At 44.4% G+C, this 16,734-nt stretch overlaps 1 protein-coding gene across 1 annotated transcript in view; it reads right to left on the reverse strand.

The window, feature by feature from the left end:
* Positions 1–16,728, reverse strand: part of GXYLT2 (glucoside xylosyltransferase 2) — an 80,426-nt gene extending 63,698 nt beyond the window's left edge. The window contains exon 1 of the mRNA XM_024747084.1: positions 16,657–16,728. The gene's annotated coding sequence lies outside the window, so the exon portion shown is untranslated. The remainder of the gene's footprint in view (positions 1–16,656) is intronic.
* Between the last annotated feature and the right edge of the window lie 6 nt (positions 16,729–16,734).

Genomic DNA, 16,734 nt, shown 5'->3' on the forward strand with positions numbered 1-16,734 from the left:
TTTAAAGACCTGTTGCTGAGGCTGGAGCTGATGGCAGGCACCTTGGTCACCACACTGGTAGAGCCTGGAAGGCAGTCAGCAGACTAGAAAGCAGAGCTACAAGATGGTGGGTCAGATCTCGGGTGGCATTACTTGAGCACCTGAATCCAGGTGCACTGACCCTAACCCTGGAAGTTCATTGATCAAGCCAATAAATTCTCCTCTACTTAAGTCAGTTTGAAACAAACTTACAACTTAGCAATCAAAAGTGTCTTAAGGGCTTCCCTGGTGGCGCAGTGGATGAGAGTCCGCCTGCCGATGCAGGGGACACGGGTTCGTGCCCCGGTCCGGGAAGATCCCACAAAAAAAAAAAAAAAAAAAAAAAAAAAGGTGTCTTAACGTAGGTCTTAAAAATAGGTTTCCAATCACCTTGGACTCACTCCGCCTCTCTCATATTCTCACTAGGAGTCATCCTTGAAATGCTCCATGAATCCATTCCCTCTCTGTAGCTCACTGCTAGGACCTTGATCAAATCTCCATGACTCCACCAGTTTCATAGGCGGAGGAGACACCAGATACCATGTCGCACAGCGGATTCCCGACCCGGCTGCATACCATCATCACGGGAGGTGTTTGTTGGTACTGAAACCCCATCTCACAGAGATTCTGATTCCGGGGGTCTGGGGTGAGGCCCCAGAGTTTACACATAAGCACACTTGAACTACAACCATGTGCAGTTCATCTCCAGCCAGGAGCTCATCATCTGAGCTGACCTCTCACCTCTCCTCTGTCTGCCGAACTCTTCCCCGAGCCCTCAGGAACGCCCATTCTATCCTCTGCCTTTTCTCACGGTCTCCTCTTCACCTCTTGCCTTAATGAAAACATGCTGCCTTGTGAGGACGCCACCTCCCCAGCAGACCCCTGGAGTGGCAGCTGTTCTTCCTGCCCTGTCCTAGGGGCCTCAGGGCAGGAGGCGGGTCTGGTTTTCTCCTCGCTTCTCACTGCCGCGCCCAGACGCGGACCATGTCTCCATGGCGAAGTCCGTGGATGCAGCGATTCCACCTTCCGTGCTGCCGTCGTCTCTCAGCTGCCGGTTTATTCCGCTTCATTCACTGAGTTGAGCTTCTTGCAGGTGTTTCTCCTCACCCCCGTTCCTCAATATTTTTCGGGGCTTCATCTGCTCTTTAGAAGATGGTTCCCGATCCTTCAGTTTTGTGAGCTGAACACCCTGCACCTTTTCCTTCTTACTACCTGAAGCACCTAGTGCTGGGCTCATATCCTGGACCTTCACACAAACTGTTCCACCTGGAATGTTCTTCCCTAGCTCTTTGCAAAGCTGCCTCCTTCTCTTTTGGACAGTAGAATGGTCTCCCCTGACACCTCATTGAAGGAGCACCGTCCCTTTTATTTTCCATCATGGTCTTTGTTTATTTTATTCCAAAAATGAACCTCAGCTGGTGATTATATATTCTTTCATTGTAATTCATAGCAAGTACACAATATTATTTACAGTCAATATAAGACAGTGTATCAATAAATTAAAAATATCTTTAGAAAAAAGACTGGAATAAAACACAATGCACATTTTCAATTAAAAAAATGTAAAACGTGTTGAAATAGTAAAGTTGGTACATGAAAAAACTTCTTGCCCCATAAAAAATGGGTTTTTTTGCATGTTACATTCTGGTCTTTACTCCATTGAATACATATTTTTACAGCTGCAGTAATGCTGTACATACAATTTTATATCCTACTTTTTTCATCTGCTTCTTTTATTTTTCTTATTACTTTTTAAGTCTTCATGACCATCATTTTATTCCATCCAGCTAAAACACCATATGGCTTATCATCATTTCCTTTGTGTTGTTGTTTCCAACTGTTCTCAGTTATATATATTAAAAAATCTTGCACTAAGCATGGGTGGGCCAATAGATTTCTTTCTTTCTTTGCATTATTTCCTTTCACTACATTCCCTGGAATGGATTTACTGGGTTAATAGCTATTATCCTAGCAAGAATGTAGTAATTTTGACAGTTTCTCCAATTTACTCAAGAGTTCTTGGAAAACACCAGACCGTAAGAAGCAAAAACAAAAAAATGTAATACACATTAGCCCAGCCACCTCTGAACTCCTTGTATGAGGTAACCGTGTAGCTGACTGCTGAAACAAGATGAAACACACTTGCGTATGGCATCAGTGCCTCCAAATTCCTTGTGTTCTGAAGCGGTGATGCTTAGGTTGTAGTTATCATTTAGACACTGCATCAAATAACACTGAGTCTCATAGTGAGAAGTTATTCCATTTTCAGTTCTTTTTCAACAATGGCAATAAGAAAGTCTCAGTTGGTGCTAATATGTCTTGAACACCTTTCTTTTTCTCTTTTTTAATATTTATTTATTTTGGGCTGTGCTGGCTCTTAGTTGCAGCACGCGGGATCTTTAGTTGTGGTGTGCAGACTCTTAGCTGTGGCATGTGGACTTCTTAGTTGTAGCATGCAGACTTCCTAGTTGCAGCATTCATGTGGTATCTAGTTCCCCAACCAGGGATCAAGCCCAGGCCCCCTGCATTGGGAGCAGAGAGTCTTAACCACTGGACCACCAGGGAAGTCCCCTGAACACCTTTCTAATGTTGCCTAATCCTCCCTTTCAACTGAAAAGACAGCAGACTTTAGATACAGAACCTTCAGCAGGAGAATCAAGTTAGAAATGAACAACATTGTTTGGTTTTCTTAGTGTTTGATTTGACAATTACCTTCTGTTTATGTTTTTGCTGACAATTCATGGTGATGTTATAAAATTTCCTTTAAAAACAAATATACTCAGAATGTGGAGAAATTAGCACCCTCAAACATTGCTGGTGGGATTGCAAAATGGTGCAGCCACTTCAGAAAGCAGTTCTACAGTTCCTCAAAATTTTAAATATAGAACTACCATATGACCCAGCAATCCTATTTCTCGGTATCTACCCAAGAGAAATGAAAGCATATGTCCTCACAAAAACGTGTACATTTATAAATGTTCATAGGAGCATTACTCACAAGAGCCAAAAATTCCAACCCCAATGTCCATCAACTGATGAATAGATAAACAAAATGTGGTATGTCCATACAATGGAATATTATTTGGCAATAAAAAGGAATGAAGTACTGATGCATGTGACAACATGTATGAACCTTTAAAACCGTGAACTGTGGACCTCGTGAAAATATAAAAGACCGCATGTTTTATGACTCCATATGTATGAAAAGTCCAGGATAGAAAAATCCATAGAGACATAAGGCAGGTTAGTGGTTACCAGAGACTCACAGAAGGGGCAAATGGGGAGTGACTGCTTTTATGGGTATAGGGTTTCTTTTTTGGGTGATGAAACTGTTCTGAAATTGGATAGCAGGGATGGCTGCACAAGTCTGTGAGTAAACTAAAAACCTCCACAGTGTACACCTTTTAAGGGTATTTGAATTATATTGCAATAAAGCTGTTTATTAAATACATAAAGGCACACATTTATAACAGGGATAGATTTAAACTTTTTCCTTTTAAAGTTAGCATATGGTAGTGTAGTCATGTTAAAAGAATCATGATACTGACGTGGGAACAACTGAGGCTTGTAAAACGCCGCCCCCATTGTCCTGGCTTAAGCCAGCCCTGTGATCCAATGAGCAATGATGCTCGTAACACAGAAGGCTCAGAGCAGAAGCAGCCTCACCACCTCCGCGCTGCCCAAGACCAAGCGTCTCCTTAATTGCTTAAAAAGTCTCAAGCGTGTGACTTAATTAAACTTCAATTTCTGGAGTGTATAAATAATGAAATACGGCATTTGTGTGTCTGCTATTTACGTTGGAGCCTATTACTGCAAAACACACTGAATTATTAAAGCGAGTAATTGCTTCTACTCAGACCCTCTTTTCTGCCATCTGCTGCTACCTCTGTTTCCAGGGCTTCTCCTTAACTGACAGGCTAAATTAACTCAGGTAAAGCTGATGTTATGATACGGGCCGGCCGTGTGAGCTGGACGGAAAAAAAATCACAGTTCTTTCAAACACAGCCTGAAACATTTGGTGACTAGTTTTAACAGGGAAGGAAACACAGAAACATGAGGGTGGGGAAGGAAGCAGACACATTTTAAGAGGTTGAATATGCTCACCCTAGGGGAAGACTTGAATAGCAGAATGCCACTCCCCTCTCCCCTAGTGGAATCTCTTACAAGACGAAGCCACGGCTATCTGAATGTAGAAGTTTGCAAATGGGGTCAGAGTGGCAGTTGAAGACGTGGAAATACCTTGATTCAGCCCCTAGTAGGAGTGTCTGGTGATGGGTGGTTATATCTGCCTTAAGTGCTGGCAGCCAGAGGCACTAGTGAAGCTCCTCACAAACCACAGGTCTGGGAACACACGAGACCCTTGACGAAAAATTTCCACACCGAAGCTGTAAGTAGAGCCTTCACTTAGCAACCCAGACGTGACGCTCAGGACTGTGCTAACGGTTAAATCACTTTTAACGACCCATGGTTTGGAGTTAAATCAACTATCTTTAATCTTCCAAGACAGACAGAAAAGCCTGAAGTCCCAGCATTACGTGAACAGTGTTGACACAGTGCCCAAAATATCTGCCATGAGGGGGAGGCTTGATAAAATCATTCGATAAGGGCATCCAATTACTAACAGTTTGTATTTAGTCTGGATCATGATATTTGAAACATGGCTGTGTTCCTAAACAAAGTCTAGGTCTAACGCACAGTAGGTGTTCAATGTCCAAAGCTGGTGACTTTGTGCGTCTCTAGGTGTGTGTGTCTGCTTTTAGCCATCATTGTACACATATACATGCTTTATGATTAGGAAGTAGCAGAGCAAGGATTCAAACTCAGGCAGCTGGACTTAAGAAGCCCTGCTTTTATTTATGACGCTGTATTTGGGGTCACACACAAGCGAGTCAGAAAAGGAGCCCCTCCAGGCAGATGAAGCCTTTATCTCTACTCAGAGCTCCTGACTCAATGATCCGAAGGTGGACTGGATTTCAGTCCTCACCCACAGCCCCGCCAGGTGTGACTCGCACGGCACACCTGCACCATCTCTACCTCCATAATCCATCCTCTTGCTCTTAGCTGAGGTCTAAGAGCACAACTGGGTTTATAATTCTTCTCCTTCCAAAACTCTAGGAGGCTGCCTGGACTGATTCTCATTTCATTCTTCCCCCCGTGACTGTTCCTGACACACAGGGGATTCTATTTCTCCATCTCCCTCTTCTTTTCAAATTAAGATGTTATTGAGATTTAAAAAATATGAACCAGCAGCGCTGGTTTGAAATAAATGTCTGGTGACATACGAGGGAGAAGCATGAGGATTACATATTCTGAGAATGGGCATCTCTATCTCATTTCCTGAAAAAGAGCATAAGGGACTTACCAATTTTTTTTTTTTTCGGTACGCGGGCCTCTCACTGTTGCGGCCTCTCCCATTGCCGGAGCACAGGCTCCGGACGCGCAGGTTCAGCGGCCATGGCTCACGGGCCCAGCCGCTCCGCGGCATGTGGGATCCTCCCGGACCGGGGCACGAACCCGCATCCCCTGCATCGGCAGGCGGACTCTCAACCACTGCGCCACCAGGGAAGCCCCGGGACTTACCAATTTAAGCAAAGGAAAAGTGGTCTCCCCAGCTAATTTCCATACTCTTATGCCTCAGGCCAATAGGGATTTAAAATTTTTATGATAATTAATATACTTTAAATTGTTTCATAAATATACAAGTAATGCATATACTTATCACAGAAAAAAGTGTAAAATACAGACAAGCGAAGGCAGGCGAGGGGTAACCAAACCAACTTCATAACCTCTGTTAACGTTTTGGTATACCATCTTCCAGAGTTATAACCACTATATGTAGGTGTGTGTATATAAATATGTAAATATGTAAAAACTTTTAAAGAATGGGATAATTTTTATAATCTGTTTTTTTCCCTTACAAATACGAACAATTTTCAAATTTAAAAAAAGAAAAGAGATTTTATCAAAGGGATCTTCTTCAAAGGGATTCTGGAAAGCCATCAAATACTTCACATTTCAAGATCTGTTCCCAAGTACAGTATGGTTGTAAGCAATATGGATCTAGATGCACACAGAGCTGGCTTCAAATTCTAGGTCTGCCACTTGGCTGTCCCATCTTGGGCACACACTTTAACTACTTCTCACCCTCAGTTTCCCCATCTGTAAAAAAAAAAAGGGCTTGTTGATTCTAGTGGCTCTTTGCTTTTGGTTTTGGTGTTTCTTACTAGCGTCCATTTCCAGGTGTTTCTGGTAAGAGCACCTCAGTTTTCTTCGGGGGAAACCACTGTTCTCAGTTCATGGGGTTTGGACACACTGAAGCATCCTCCCCCAGATGCAGACATCAGGGGTTGGTGTGCATGTGATCCAAGCCAGGGCGGTTAGAGGCAGCCCTGGGACTCTTGCTGGATGAAGTCTTTCCCTTCAAGGTTACTAAAGGAGGAGGACTTAAGCCAGACCCGTTGGAACTATCACATGGAAAAATCTGGCCACACAGAAGGAAGCAAAGTTAAAAGATGGAGGCAAGATGGTCACACATCCTGGACACACCCATGACTGAAGCTTTATCTCCTTTGCACATCACAGTTTTATGAGCTAGTAAATCCCCTTTTATGATTAAGTGATATGAGCTGATGAGCTGGGATTCCATCACTCCAAATGAAAAAGAATTTGACCTATCCCGTAATAGTACCCACCCCTTAGATTGCTACGAAGATTAAACGAAATAACGTGGTGAAGTGCTTCATACGGTACCTGACATGTTTTAAGTCAGCATTAAATATTACTTGTTATCATCATTATTATTAAATATTAACTTAGATGCATCAGAAGCCTTCATTTTTCTCCAAATATTTTATGTCCATGCCCAAAATGGGCGAGGCAGAGCAGCAAAAAATTTATTTTAAGTGTCAATACCCTAAATTACTACAAACGAGGTTTGAAGTGTTTGTGCATTTTTAAAAGTTCTCAGACATTAACACCGACATCCATTAACCCATTCCTCCTGAGGGATGAAATTTGATACTTGAACACTAAGGCTTGTTACTTTGGAACCAGTGGTCAGACAACCCGGCTCCTTTTAATTCCCACAAAACTGGGATGAGGAAAAAGCAGAGCAAGGGTTCAAGCCCAAGCAGAGACACAGGCCCCTGAAGAGCACTGTCTGTGAACAAAATTCTGCGTTTTGGTGCCTGAGGACACCTCCTAATTCCTGAAAACTCTTCACTTACCCTCTGCTTTTCTGAGCTCGGAAACAATAGTTCTCTGCCCTTGAGTGGAAATCAAAGCTACAGACAGCCTGACTTCCAGGTCTCAAAGTCTCCAGAACAATCGCCCAACCCAACCAGAGGCAGTGAAAAGGGTCCTGTCCCATCTATTCCCGGAGCTTTCACTAAGGACCAGGACACTGGGGTTAGGGTAGCATTCGTTATATGTGGAAGCTGTCTTCATTTTCTCAAGACACAACCCAGGGAAAAGCCTGCCTAAATCCTTAGCTCTGGCTAACATTTGCTGAGACCTTCTCGTGTTGCAGGTACCGTGCCAGCCTTTGACTCACATCGTTTCATTTCCTCGTTGAACTTAGAAGAAAGCCTAGATTGGCCGAGGAGCACTGACTCATTCAAAGCCACACAGCCAGTCAGCTGGATCTAGTTAGGATTCAGTTTCTAAATAATAAAGCAACCATGGACACTAACGGTACTCAGAGCAGCACGTCACTTGCTGAGTGATTGCCATGAGCTGGCCCTGTGCTTGGTGTTTTATGTGCATTATTACAATTTTACCTCTTTGGACCTCAGTTTCCTCTTGTATAAAAGGAAATCACGCTTCAGATTATGTGTTCTCTATTGCCTCCTATTTATGGAAAGCTTGGACTCTAAATTGTACCATGATGAATTTTTACCAGAAGATGACAGTCTTCTGTGTTGCTAAAAGAGGTCGGGGGGAGGGGCATCCAAACATCACCCTCAAACACACCACAGTCGCTCTTGGCTGCCAAAAAAATCACGGACTCCCAATAAAGGCATGAAGTCAAGAAACTCCTCTTTCCAGGGGGCAGTTTTCGAAATTTCATCGTATGAGATAAATCAAGCTCTGGGGAAGATCTGGAGGGGAACATACAATGAATTCTGTCTTCAACTGAAGCCTCTTCTTTTCTTTTTTTTTTTTTAAATATTTTAAATGGTGGCAAGATAGATATAACATAAAACTTTACCTCTTGTTTTCTTACAGTAAATTATAACATGAAGAGAAGTACTTCCAAAGGAAACAAATCTGTTCTCAAATTTTCTTCCAATGACTCTCACCTATGGAGTTTCTAGGGAGATGTGTCAATATGGCCACCATTTACGGAATTTTCCAAAGGTGCTAAAAACAGGTGCTACATATCCACATCAGTCAGGACGTTATGGTGGTGAGTGACAGAAACTCAATTCATAGAAGCTAGGACAGGGACGGGACAGTGGCAAAGGGCAGAAGCTGCCCTTGGGAACAACGTCAGAACCCACCCCCACCCCGGTTGCTGGATGTTGCTTCTCAGCCCTCCAGGTCATCTTGGGTCCATGAACTCTCCATGCAGACCAGCTTTCTCCACCTGGCAGAGACACAGCTGCAGCCACTAGAAACAGTTTTCCCTTATGCTGTCTCTGACCCCAATTTTTTAAATCCCTAAAAAAGAGGCTCTAATTTGGCTTAGGAACCTATCCCGGAATCACCTGCCACCTGGGACAAGGTCAGGTGCACAGAATGGCCACTCCAGGGTGTGACGGACCTTCATTTCCTGTGTGCCCCCTACAGCCATTCCCCTCTCTCTCCATCAACAGCACTGAGGTTTTGATTTAAAGAACCATCTGGTTCTGTTAAGAGGATTCTGGATGCAAATAACAGAAACCTCAACTCCAGCGTGGAAGAGAAGGGACCTAGATAGGGCAGGCCTCTGGATCTGTGGATTCCAGGGCTCAGTACTATCCTCAGGGACCCATAGTCTCCTTCTTTCTCTACTCTACTGCCCAGAGTGATGACTTCAGCCAAAGCTGGTTTTCTAAGGATCGTGGTGACAACTGGGACTATTTATTTCCTTGTTCATATCTAGAAGATAAAGTCTTTTGTCCAATAATGTAAAATAAGTCCTTCTCTTCTTATTAACTTCCCTTTTTTTTTTTTTTTTTTTTTGGTGGTACGCGGGCCTCTCACTGTTGTGGCCTCTCCCGTTGCGCAGCACAGGCTCCGGACGCGCAGGCTCAGCGGCCATGGCTCACGGGCCCAGCCGCTCCGCGGCACGTGGGATCTTCCCGGACCGGGGCACGAACCCGTGTCCCCTGCATCGGCAGGCGGACTCTCAACCACTGCGCCACCAGGGAAGCCCCCGTTCCCTTCTTACGCAGGAGCTGACTGGGCCAGCTTGGGTCATGTAACACCTGTACACCAGTAACTATTGCCAGAGAAATGAAATTATGTCTTAGCCCTGGATATATAAAGTTTACACTACAACAGGGATGGGACTGTCATAGCAGGCTTAGACCATTGCCTGGAGGTACAGTTCACTGTCAAATTGGGGGTGGGGTGGGAGAATGGAGGTCAGGAGCCAAAGACAAGTCTATTACATCACCCTCACCCCAGTGGTTTAGGTGGTCTTGGCTTCATCCCTAACTCAGCGGGTGGCCCTTGCCTGGTTTACTTCAATTAGCTAATCCCATTCCACCCCTCCACTCCTTCCCATTTCCTCATCCACACTGTAGGCATTTAAACCAACCAAAGCCAATGAGATGGGAGAAAACTTTCGCTGGTGCTCCTAGGAAATAAAAACACTCCCTCATCCAGAGAAGCAAGATGAGCCTGGAGCATCTTGTAGCGCCCGAGAGTAAGAAAGTGCTCAGAAAGGCAAAACTGAAAACAGAAAGCCGAAACACAGTGATGGGGGTCTACCAGAGGAGCAGAGCAGCCAAGTGAAAGAGCTACTAATCACCAGACGGAAACAATTTCAGCCACAAAATAAAGTCATACTGGACTGTAACTCAAAGCACAAAATCAATATCTACCAGTCCATCCTGATTTATGACTGAATAACACAGGGGGGAGAACAAACACAACATCTCCCGCACAAAAGAATTCCATATCACTTATATAGAGACACTCCGCCCTCAAGGAGGGGGAACACAACTCCGCACTCCTTAGGTGGGAGTTGTGCACAGTGACTTCCTTCTAAAGAGTCGAGTATAGTGGGGGGAAAGAGTAAGTCTAGAGTGGAGAAAGCTGACAAACACTAGCTCAGCCAGTGGCCAAGGTCAACGTTCAATCATGTCGGTAGTATACGCGCTTGATAGGACGTGATGAAAACGGCACTTTACCTCTACGGTCTTCCTCCAGATAACCCATAACCCCAGTTATCACCATGAGTAAAACACCAGACACATTCCAACAGCGGAGTATCTTATATCTGACCAGCGCTCTCCAAAACTCGCAAGGTCATCAAAAACAAGGAAGACTTCCCTGGTGGCGCAGTGGTTGAGAGTCCGCCTGCCGATGCAGGGGACACGGGTTCGTGCCCCGGTCCGGGAAGATCCCACGTGCCGCGGAGCGGCTGGGCCCGTGAGCCATGGCCGCTGAGCCTGCGCGTCCAGAGCCTGTGCTCCGCAACGGGAGAGGCCACAACAGTGAGAGGCCCGCGAACCGAAAAAAAAAAAAAAAAAAAAAGGGAAGTCTGAGAAACTGTCACAGCCAAGGGGAGCTTAAAGAGACATGACAACTAAATGTACTGTGGTGTCATGGATAGAATCCTGGAACAGAAAAAGAGCACTAAGTAAAAACTAAGGAAATCTAAATACATTAAACATTAGTAATAATGTATCACTATCACTTGATAAATGATAACAAATGTATTGTACCAGTGTAAGATTTTAATCAGAGAGGAAATTGGATACAGGCTATATGGTAACTCTCTGTACTACATACTCCCCAATTTTCCCACAAATTTGTTGTAAAAAATAAAACCTCTTAAAAAGAAAAACATTCCCTCTCTTAGAAGGATGTTACTATTAGAGATACTTACTATTTTCCTAAAGGGTGTAAGATTGTTTTGAATATTATTAGGTAACATGTAACTTAATAATATAAGTAAAGTCTTAGTATCAATATAGTGCTGGCACAAGGGGGGGTTGCTGCATTTACTCATTCATTAGCTCATTTGACAAATATTTATTGAGTACCTACTGTGAAATCATCTCTGTTCTAGGTGCCAGTGGTACATTGGTTAATAAGACATGAAGTGTGCATGAAGAGGGGAGGAGCAAACAAAGTAGGATTTTCATACAATGATGAGTGCTATTTTAAAAAAATACGAAATAAGAGTAAGGAGGCCGAAGATGATGGGCAGGGTCCTTTTTTCTAGGGCAGCTGGGAAGATCCCGCTGAGGACAGAATCTGAAAGCAGAGCTGAAAGAAATGAGGGAGCTAGCCACACAAGGATGTGAGCAAAGAACATTCCACCACAGGAAAAAGTAAACAGTGCTGGGGTAGGAATGAGTGCATTTGAAGGCCAGTGTGGCTGAAGCAGAGTGACTGAAGTGGGGAAGGGCAGGACATGAGATCAGAGAGCTAAATGGGCTGAAATCAAACAAGGGTTCAAAGGCCACACTAAGAAATAGAATTTTACTCTGTATGATGGGAAATTAGGCACTGGAACCAGCAAAGTGACCCAGTTACATATTTAAGATTATTCCAGCAGCTGTATGGAAAATGGACTGTAGAGGGCGCTAGAGTGGAAACCCCAAGCCTGAGAGAAGCTACTGTAGTCCATGTGTCAAACTATGGTGTTTAGCTCAGTGGTAGCATGGAAGTGGTAGATATAGTGGGATTGGGGTTATATTTGGGGATAAAACCAAGAGGGCTTATTAACTGAATACACAGAGAGCGTGAAAGAGGGGTCTCACGGACCAATCAACAAAAATGAATTGGACAAGAATCAGGACTCACAGTGACAAAATATCATAGATGGTCCCCAAGATCTAGAGATCTGTAATGTGTTCTGGGGCGACCAGCTAATTATAGGATGGCCACAGACTTGGCATTCTGCTGTATAACATCATCCCTCTTTAGTGAGACATTTATTCAGGCTTGAACCCTCTAAGAAGACTTATCTCAGAGACCAAAGAGAACTGCAGGAAGAGCTGTCTCTTGATGAGCAAATACGCACGCTTCCTCTCGGGGCAGCTCCAGAGGCTGCCAAGTGTGTAATGTGTTTCTGTATTGTCTCCCCTCCCCCCTCCCCCAAATTCTGGGAGGGAAGCAACTCCATTCACCATCGCACACTGAGTACCTGCCCCAAGACACATGTGCAATAAACATTTGCTGAATGACTGCGGAATAAAATGACAGAGGCAGCCTAAGTCTCCCTTAGAAGTCATATTTTAAGAGAAAACAGCAATAGCCAGGCTAACACACAGACAAAGAATAAAGTTCAGGAGGGGGTTGAGGCTGACTAATCACTTGGAGCTCTAGGCTACAGCCAGTAAATGAGAAACAGTGATTTTGCAAGAGATGGCACAAAGGGCTAAGCAACAGTCATTGATGGGATTTTGCAGCTGAACTTGTTGATCTCATCACAGGACCATCAAATGTCAGAGCTGGAAGAGATCTTAGAAAACTTGTAGATCGACCCACATGTTTACAGATAAGCAAATTAGGGTGAAATGGCTCAGGACTAGAACCCAATCCTCTGGACTCCAGATGCCAAATTCTTTTTCCTATCACACAGATGGGCAGTTATATTGAACTTCCTCTTCCGTATGTAGGCTCAAAGAGGAGTTTTCAGAACAAGCTGGAGAGACAGTCTTCTGAAATCCGAAGTCTATACTAATATAAAATTCTCATTTTAGAATTCAGTTCCATGAAGAATAAATAATCCCTCTTGATAAACTTTTCCCCTTATCATTCAAAGAAAATAAGGCAGCCCATCATGGTTCCCTTTTTGACACGGCTGCCAGGAAGGTTAGAGCTAAATTTTTCTTTTTCTAATAAATTTATTTATTTATTTAATTTTTGGCTGCATTGGGTCTTCGCTGCTGCACGTGGGCTTTCTCTAGTTGCAGTGAGCGGGGGCGACTCTTTGTTGCGGGGCGCAGGCTTCTCATTGTGGTGGCTTCTCTTGTTGCAGAGCACAGGCTCTAGGCGCGCGGGCTTCAGTAGTTGTGGCTCGCGGGCTCTAGAGCGCAGGCTCAGTAGTTGTGGCGCACGGGCTTAGTTGCTCTGGGGCATGTGGGATCTTCCCGGACCAGGGCTCGAACCCGTGTCCCCTGCATTGGCAGGCGGATTCTTAACCACTGCGCCACCAGGGAAGCCCCGTTATAGCTAAATTGAACACTTAATCCTCATAACAACAGTGGCCTCAGTGGTTAAGAATATGCCTGCCAATGCAGGGGACATGGGTTCGAGCCCTGGGCCGGGAAGGTCCCACATGCCCCGGAGCAACTAAGCCCGTGCACCACAACTACTGAGTCTGCGCCCTAGAGCCCGCGAGCCACAACTACTGAAGCCCGTGCGCCTAGAGCCTGTGCTCCGCAACTAGAGAAGCCACCGCAATGAGAAGCCCGCACACTTCAACAAAGAGCAGCCCCTGCTCACCGCAAGCAGAGAAAGCCCGCATGCAGCAACGAAGACCCAACGCAGCAAAAATTAAAAATAAATAGAATTCAGATTTGGAAAAATTAGTAATTAAAAACAAAAACAGTGGCCTTAGTTTTTGTCACAAAGTACTTCTTTCCCACTCCTCTTTATGACTTTTCATGTTTCATAAGTATTTCAATGGCCTTATTGTATATGTCTCTGTTACTGTTAGACGTCTCAAATTTGTTTTGGAAGTCAGCCAGGTCTAAATCACCAAAAAAAAAAAACAAAATAGAAGGAAGATTTCATTTCTCTTGTGCACTGGAACGGCTACTTATAGTGTGGTGTACGTTTTCAGATCCCACCCTTGACCTAAAACGCAGACATTACCTCCCGGCTTTATATTTATAGAAAGGAGAGCCCACCACACTACAGACTGCATACAAATGACTAGTTATAAAATTGTAGGGTCTGCCTGCTAACTAGGCAAGTCCCTGGAAACTTCTCCGAAATGAAAACAAGATGTGGAAGGAGAGTGCCATGCTTGCTGTGCTGACGTGGCAGGACTTCACTTACACCAGGACCCCGGGGGGAGCAGTGCAGCCTGGACTGAGGATGGTCAGCAGGTGGTGGACTGGGTCCCACCCAGCTCCACGCTTGCTGCCGACTACTCCCCAGGCTCGAGATACAAGATCACCGTAGCCTTCGTCTCTTCTGGATTCTAGCCATGTAAAGAGATTAAAGCGCTCATTTTCTGAAAACATGAGGCTTTCTTTTCCCTCCCTAAAATGAAATTCCTCCTAAACCACAAAAATTTAACCCAGGCAGGATTAGGAAAGCAACAAAGGCGTCCATGCAGAGATCTTTCCTCCTGCTCCCTCAGTGCTCTGTCGCTGTTTCTGTCCAGGTAGCAAAAGAAACGTTAATAAGTCCCTGAAAATGTCAACATCGCCAGAGGACGCTAGACTTTCATGTTTATGCATTCGAGCCTGAGACTTCCTGTGGCTTTTTTTTGTTTTTTCCTCTTTCCTGAGTTTGAAAATTTTGTTCTTTATTCTTATGGTGTTGCCCATGATTTCCATGATGATCTAAGAGATACGTTTAGAAGAAAAATGGCTTCAGGAGACACTGTTGCTCATGGAAATAGTCCTTCCCGAAAACAACCATTTGGATTCTGTTCATGATCTCTTCCGAGTCAGAGCCAATTTGCTCAGACAGAGACAAGAAAATGCTGCCCCAATGTTCCCAACACCTTGAAGGATGAAGACAGTTCCAAAAATCTATGATGTTTCTTCAGAAAAATTTCAGGAAAATTATGAATGCAGGCAAGCCTACTGTATGACACCTGCATTAGTACGAAAGGGCTCAACCTGTACCAAGACTGCTGGGATCTGTATCCTCATCGTGGAACCTTGGACAAATTGCTAAACCTTGTGTAATATTTTCCTCATCTGTAAAATGGAGATAATATTAGTGCTTACTTCACAGAGCAGTCTCTCAAAGTTTGGTGTGCATCAGAAACAAGAGGAGGGCTTGTTAAAACACATACTAGTGAACTCAACCTCTTGATTTTTGATTTCGTGAGCCTGGGTGGAGGAGGGGAGCGGTGAGACTCAGCATTTCCAACAAAGCCCCAGGTAACTCTGGTGCTGCTGGTTCAAAGAGAACTCCAAAAGAACCACTATCTAGGGTTATGGTGCAGATGGCGTAGTTAATGAACGTAACCTAAGTGTTAATGATGACTATTTTAATGTACTGTGGTTAACACTATGCCTTGTAAAAAGTTAGCTGTGATAAATGGTGTCCATTCTAATTATCTTCCAACTTGTCCCATCAACTTACAAATCATAGCAACTTTGTAGTTAAACCGTAATAGAATCCATTACAAGAAACCTCAGTACATAAGAGGGAAAACCCTATTAACTTCCTAACAGAAATATCCTTATTTTAAAGAGTGAATACATTCATAAGAGATTGTAAATGGTTCTAAATAGACTTAAAAGCAATTCTATACATCACTGGGGGTTTTCCCCCTAAAACTTGTCCATACCCATCTGTACATTTCTTACCAGGCAGAAGAGAAACAAAAGCTGACACAGCTACTTACTAGGTTTCCTGACTTTTCTCTCACTTACAGTAAAAACGCCAAACCAAATTTAGTCATTATGGTGAAAAAGAAGTCTTCCACTCGTTTCAAGTAATTAAGGAGCCCAGCAAATGTGGACGTTGCAACTGGCAGTTAGAAACATCAACAGTCTCCAAATGGTAGAGGAAACAGAGGGCTACAAGACAAGGGGATTTTTAAAAAGCTCTCCACAACAAAGGAAATGAACGCAAATCCCTAACCTGCGGGTGTTCCAGCAACCCTAAGGCCAAAGATGAAAAGCTGTGGCGGGTTAAGCTCTGTGCAGATAAAGAGGATATCAAACAGAATGTCGAAGGCTAAGGTGTTTTCCTTGCAGGGCTCTGACCACACATGAGTCTGAAAAAGAAGGAGGAACAGGGAAAGCCCCACGCTTCCAAGGAGAACACTTCTTAGTACACTCTGGTCGAGAGCCTCTTCTGTTCTAAGCACAGGGGGGAGATTCGCGGTTCAATGAGAGGCAGCCAGTACTTAGTAAACATCTAACTTTTCCAACTCAATCAGATCTAAGTTTTTGGTAGATATTCTCCAGTGAAACATGAGAGTTAGATAAAGCATTCTTAAATCGTGATGGCTATTGAGAAATTCGACAAAGGGCGCATGTTTGCAAGAACGCAAAAAAAAAAAAAAAAGCCTTTGCCCTGACAGTTAAAAATGTACCATGCAGACCACTTTCCCTGACACTTCTCTTTTCAAAAGGTACGTGATGACCAGCACTGCGCTGTTAACAGGACTCCACGAAGACGGTTTTTCATTTCTAGCGGGGAAAGAAAGAAAAGTGGGCAGCCCGTGGGTGAACTTGGAGTTTGTCCCTCCAGCCCACAGCCTCCCATGGACCGGACACGGGTGGAAGGAGGGAGACACGGGTCCGCGGATGGGATTCTGGGGCTGCCACGACTCACCTCACCAACTTCTTCAGGCTCTCGGCGCCCCGACGGCTGGCTCGGGGGCGCGGACGCGGAGGCCGGCGCCGGCGAGCG

This window comes from Neophocaena asiaeorientalis, unplaced genomic scaffold, assembly GCF_003031525.2.
Source record: "Neophocaena asiaeorientalis asiaeorientalis breed wild unplaced genomic scaffold, Neophocaena_asiaeorientalis_V1.1 scaffold130, whole genome shotgun sequence".
Lineage (NCBI taxonomy): Eukaryota > Metazoa > Chordata > Mammalia > Artiodactyla > Phocoenidae > Neophocaena > Neophocaena asiaeorientalis.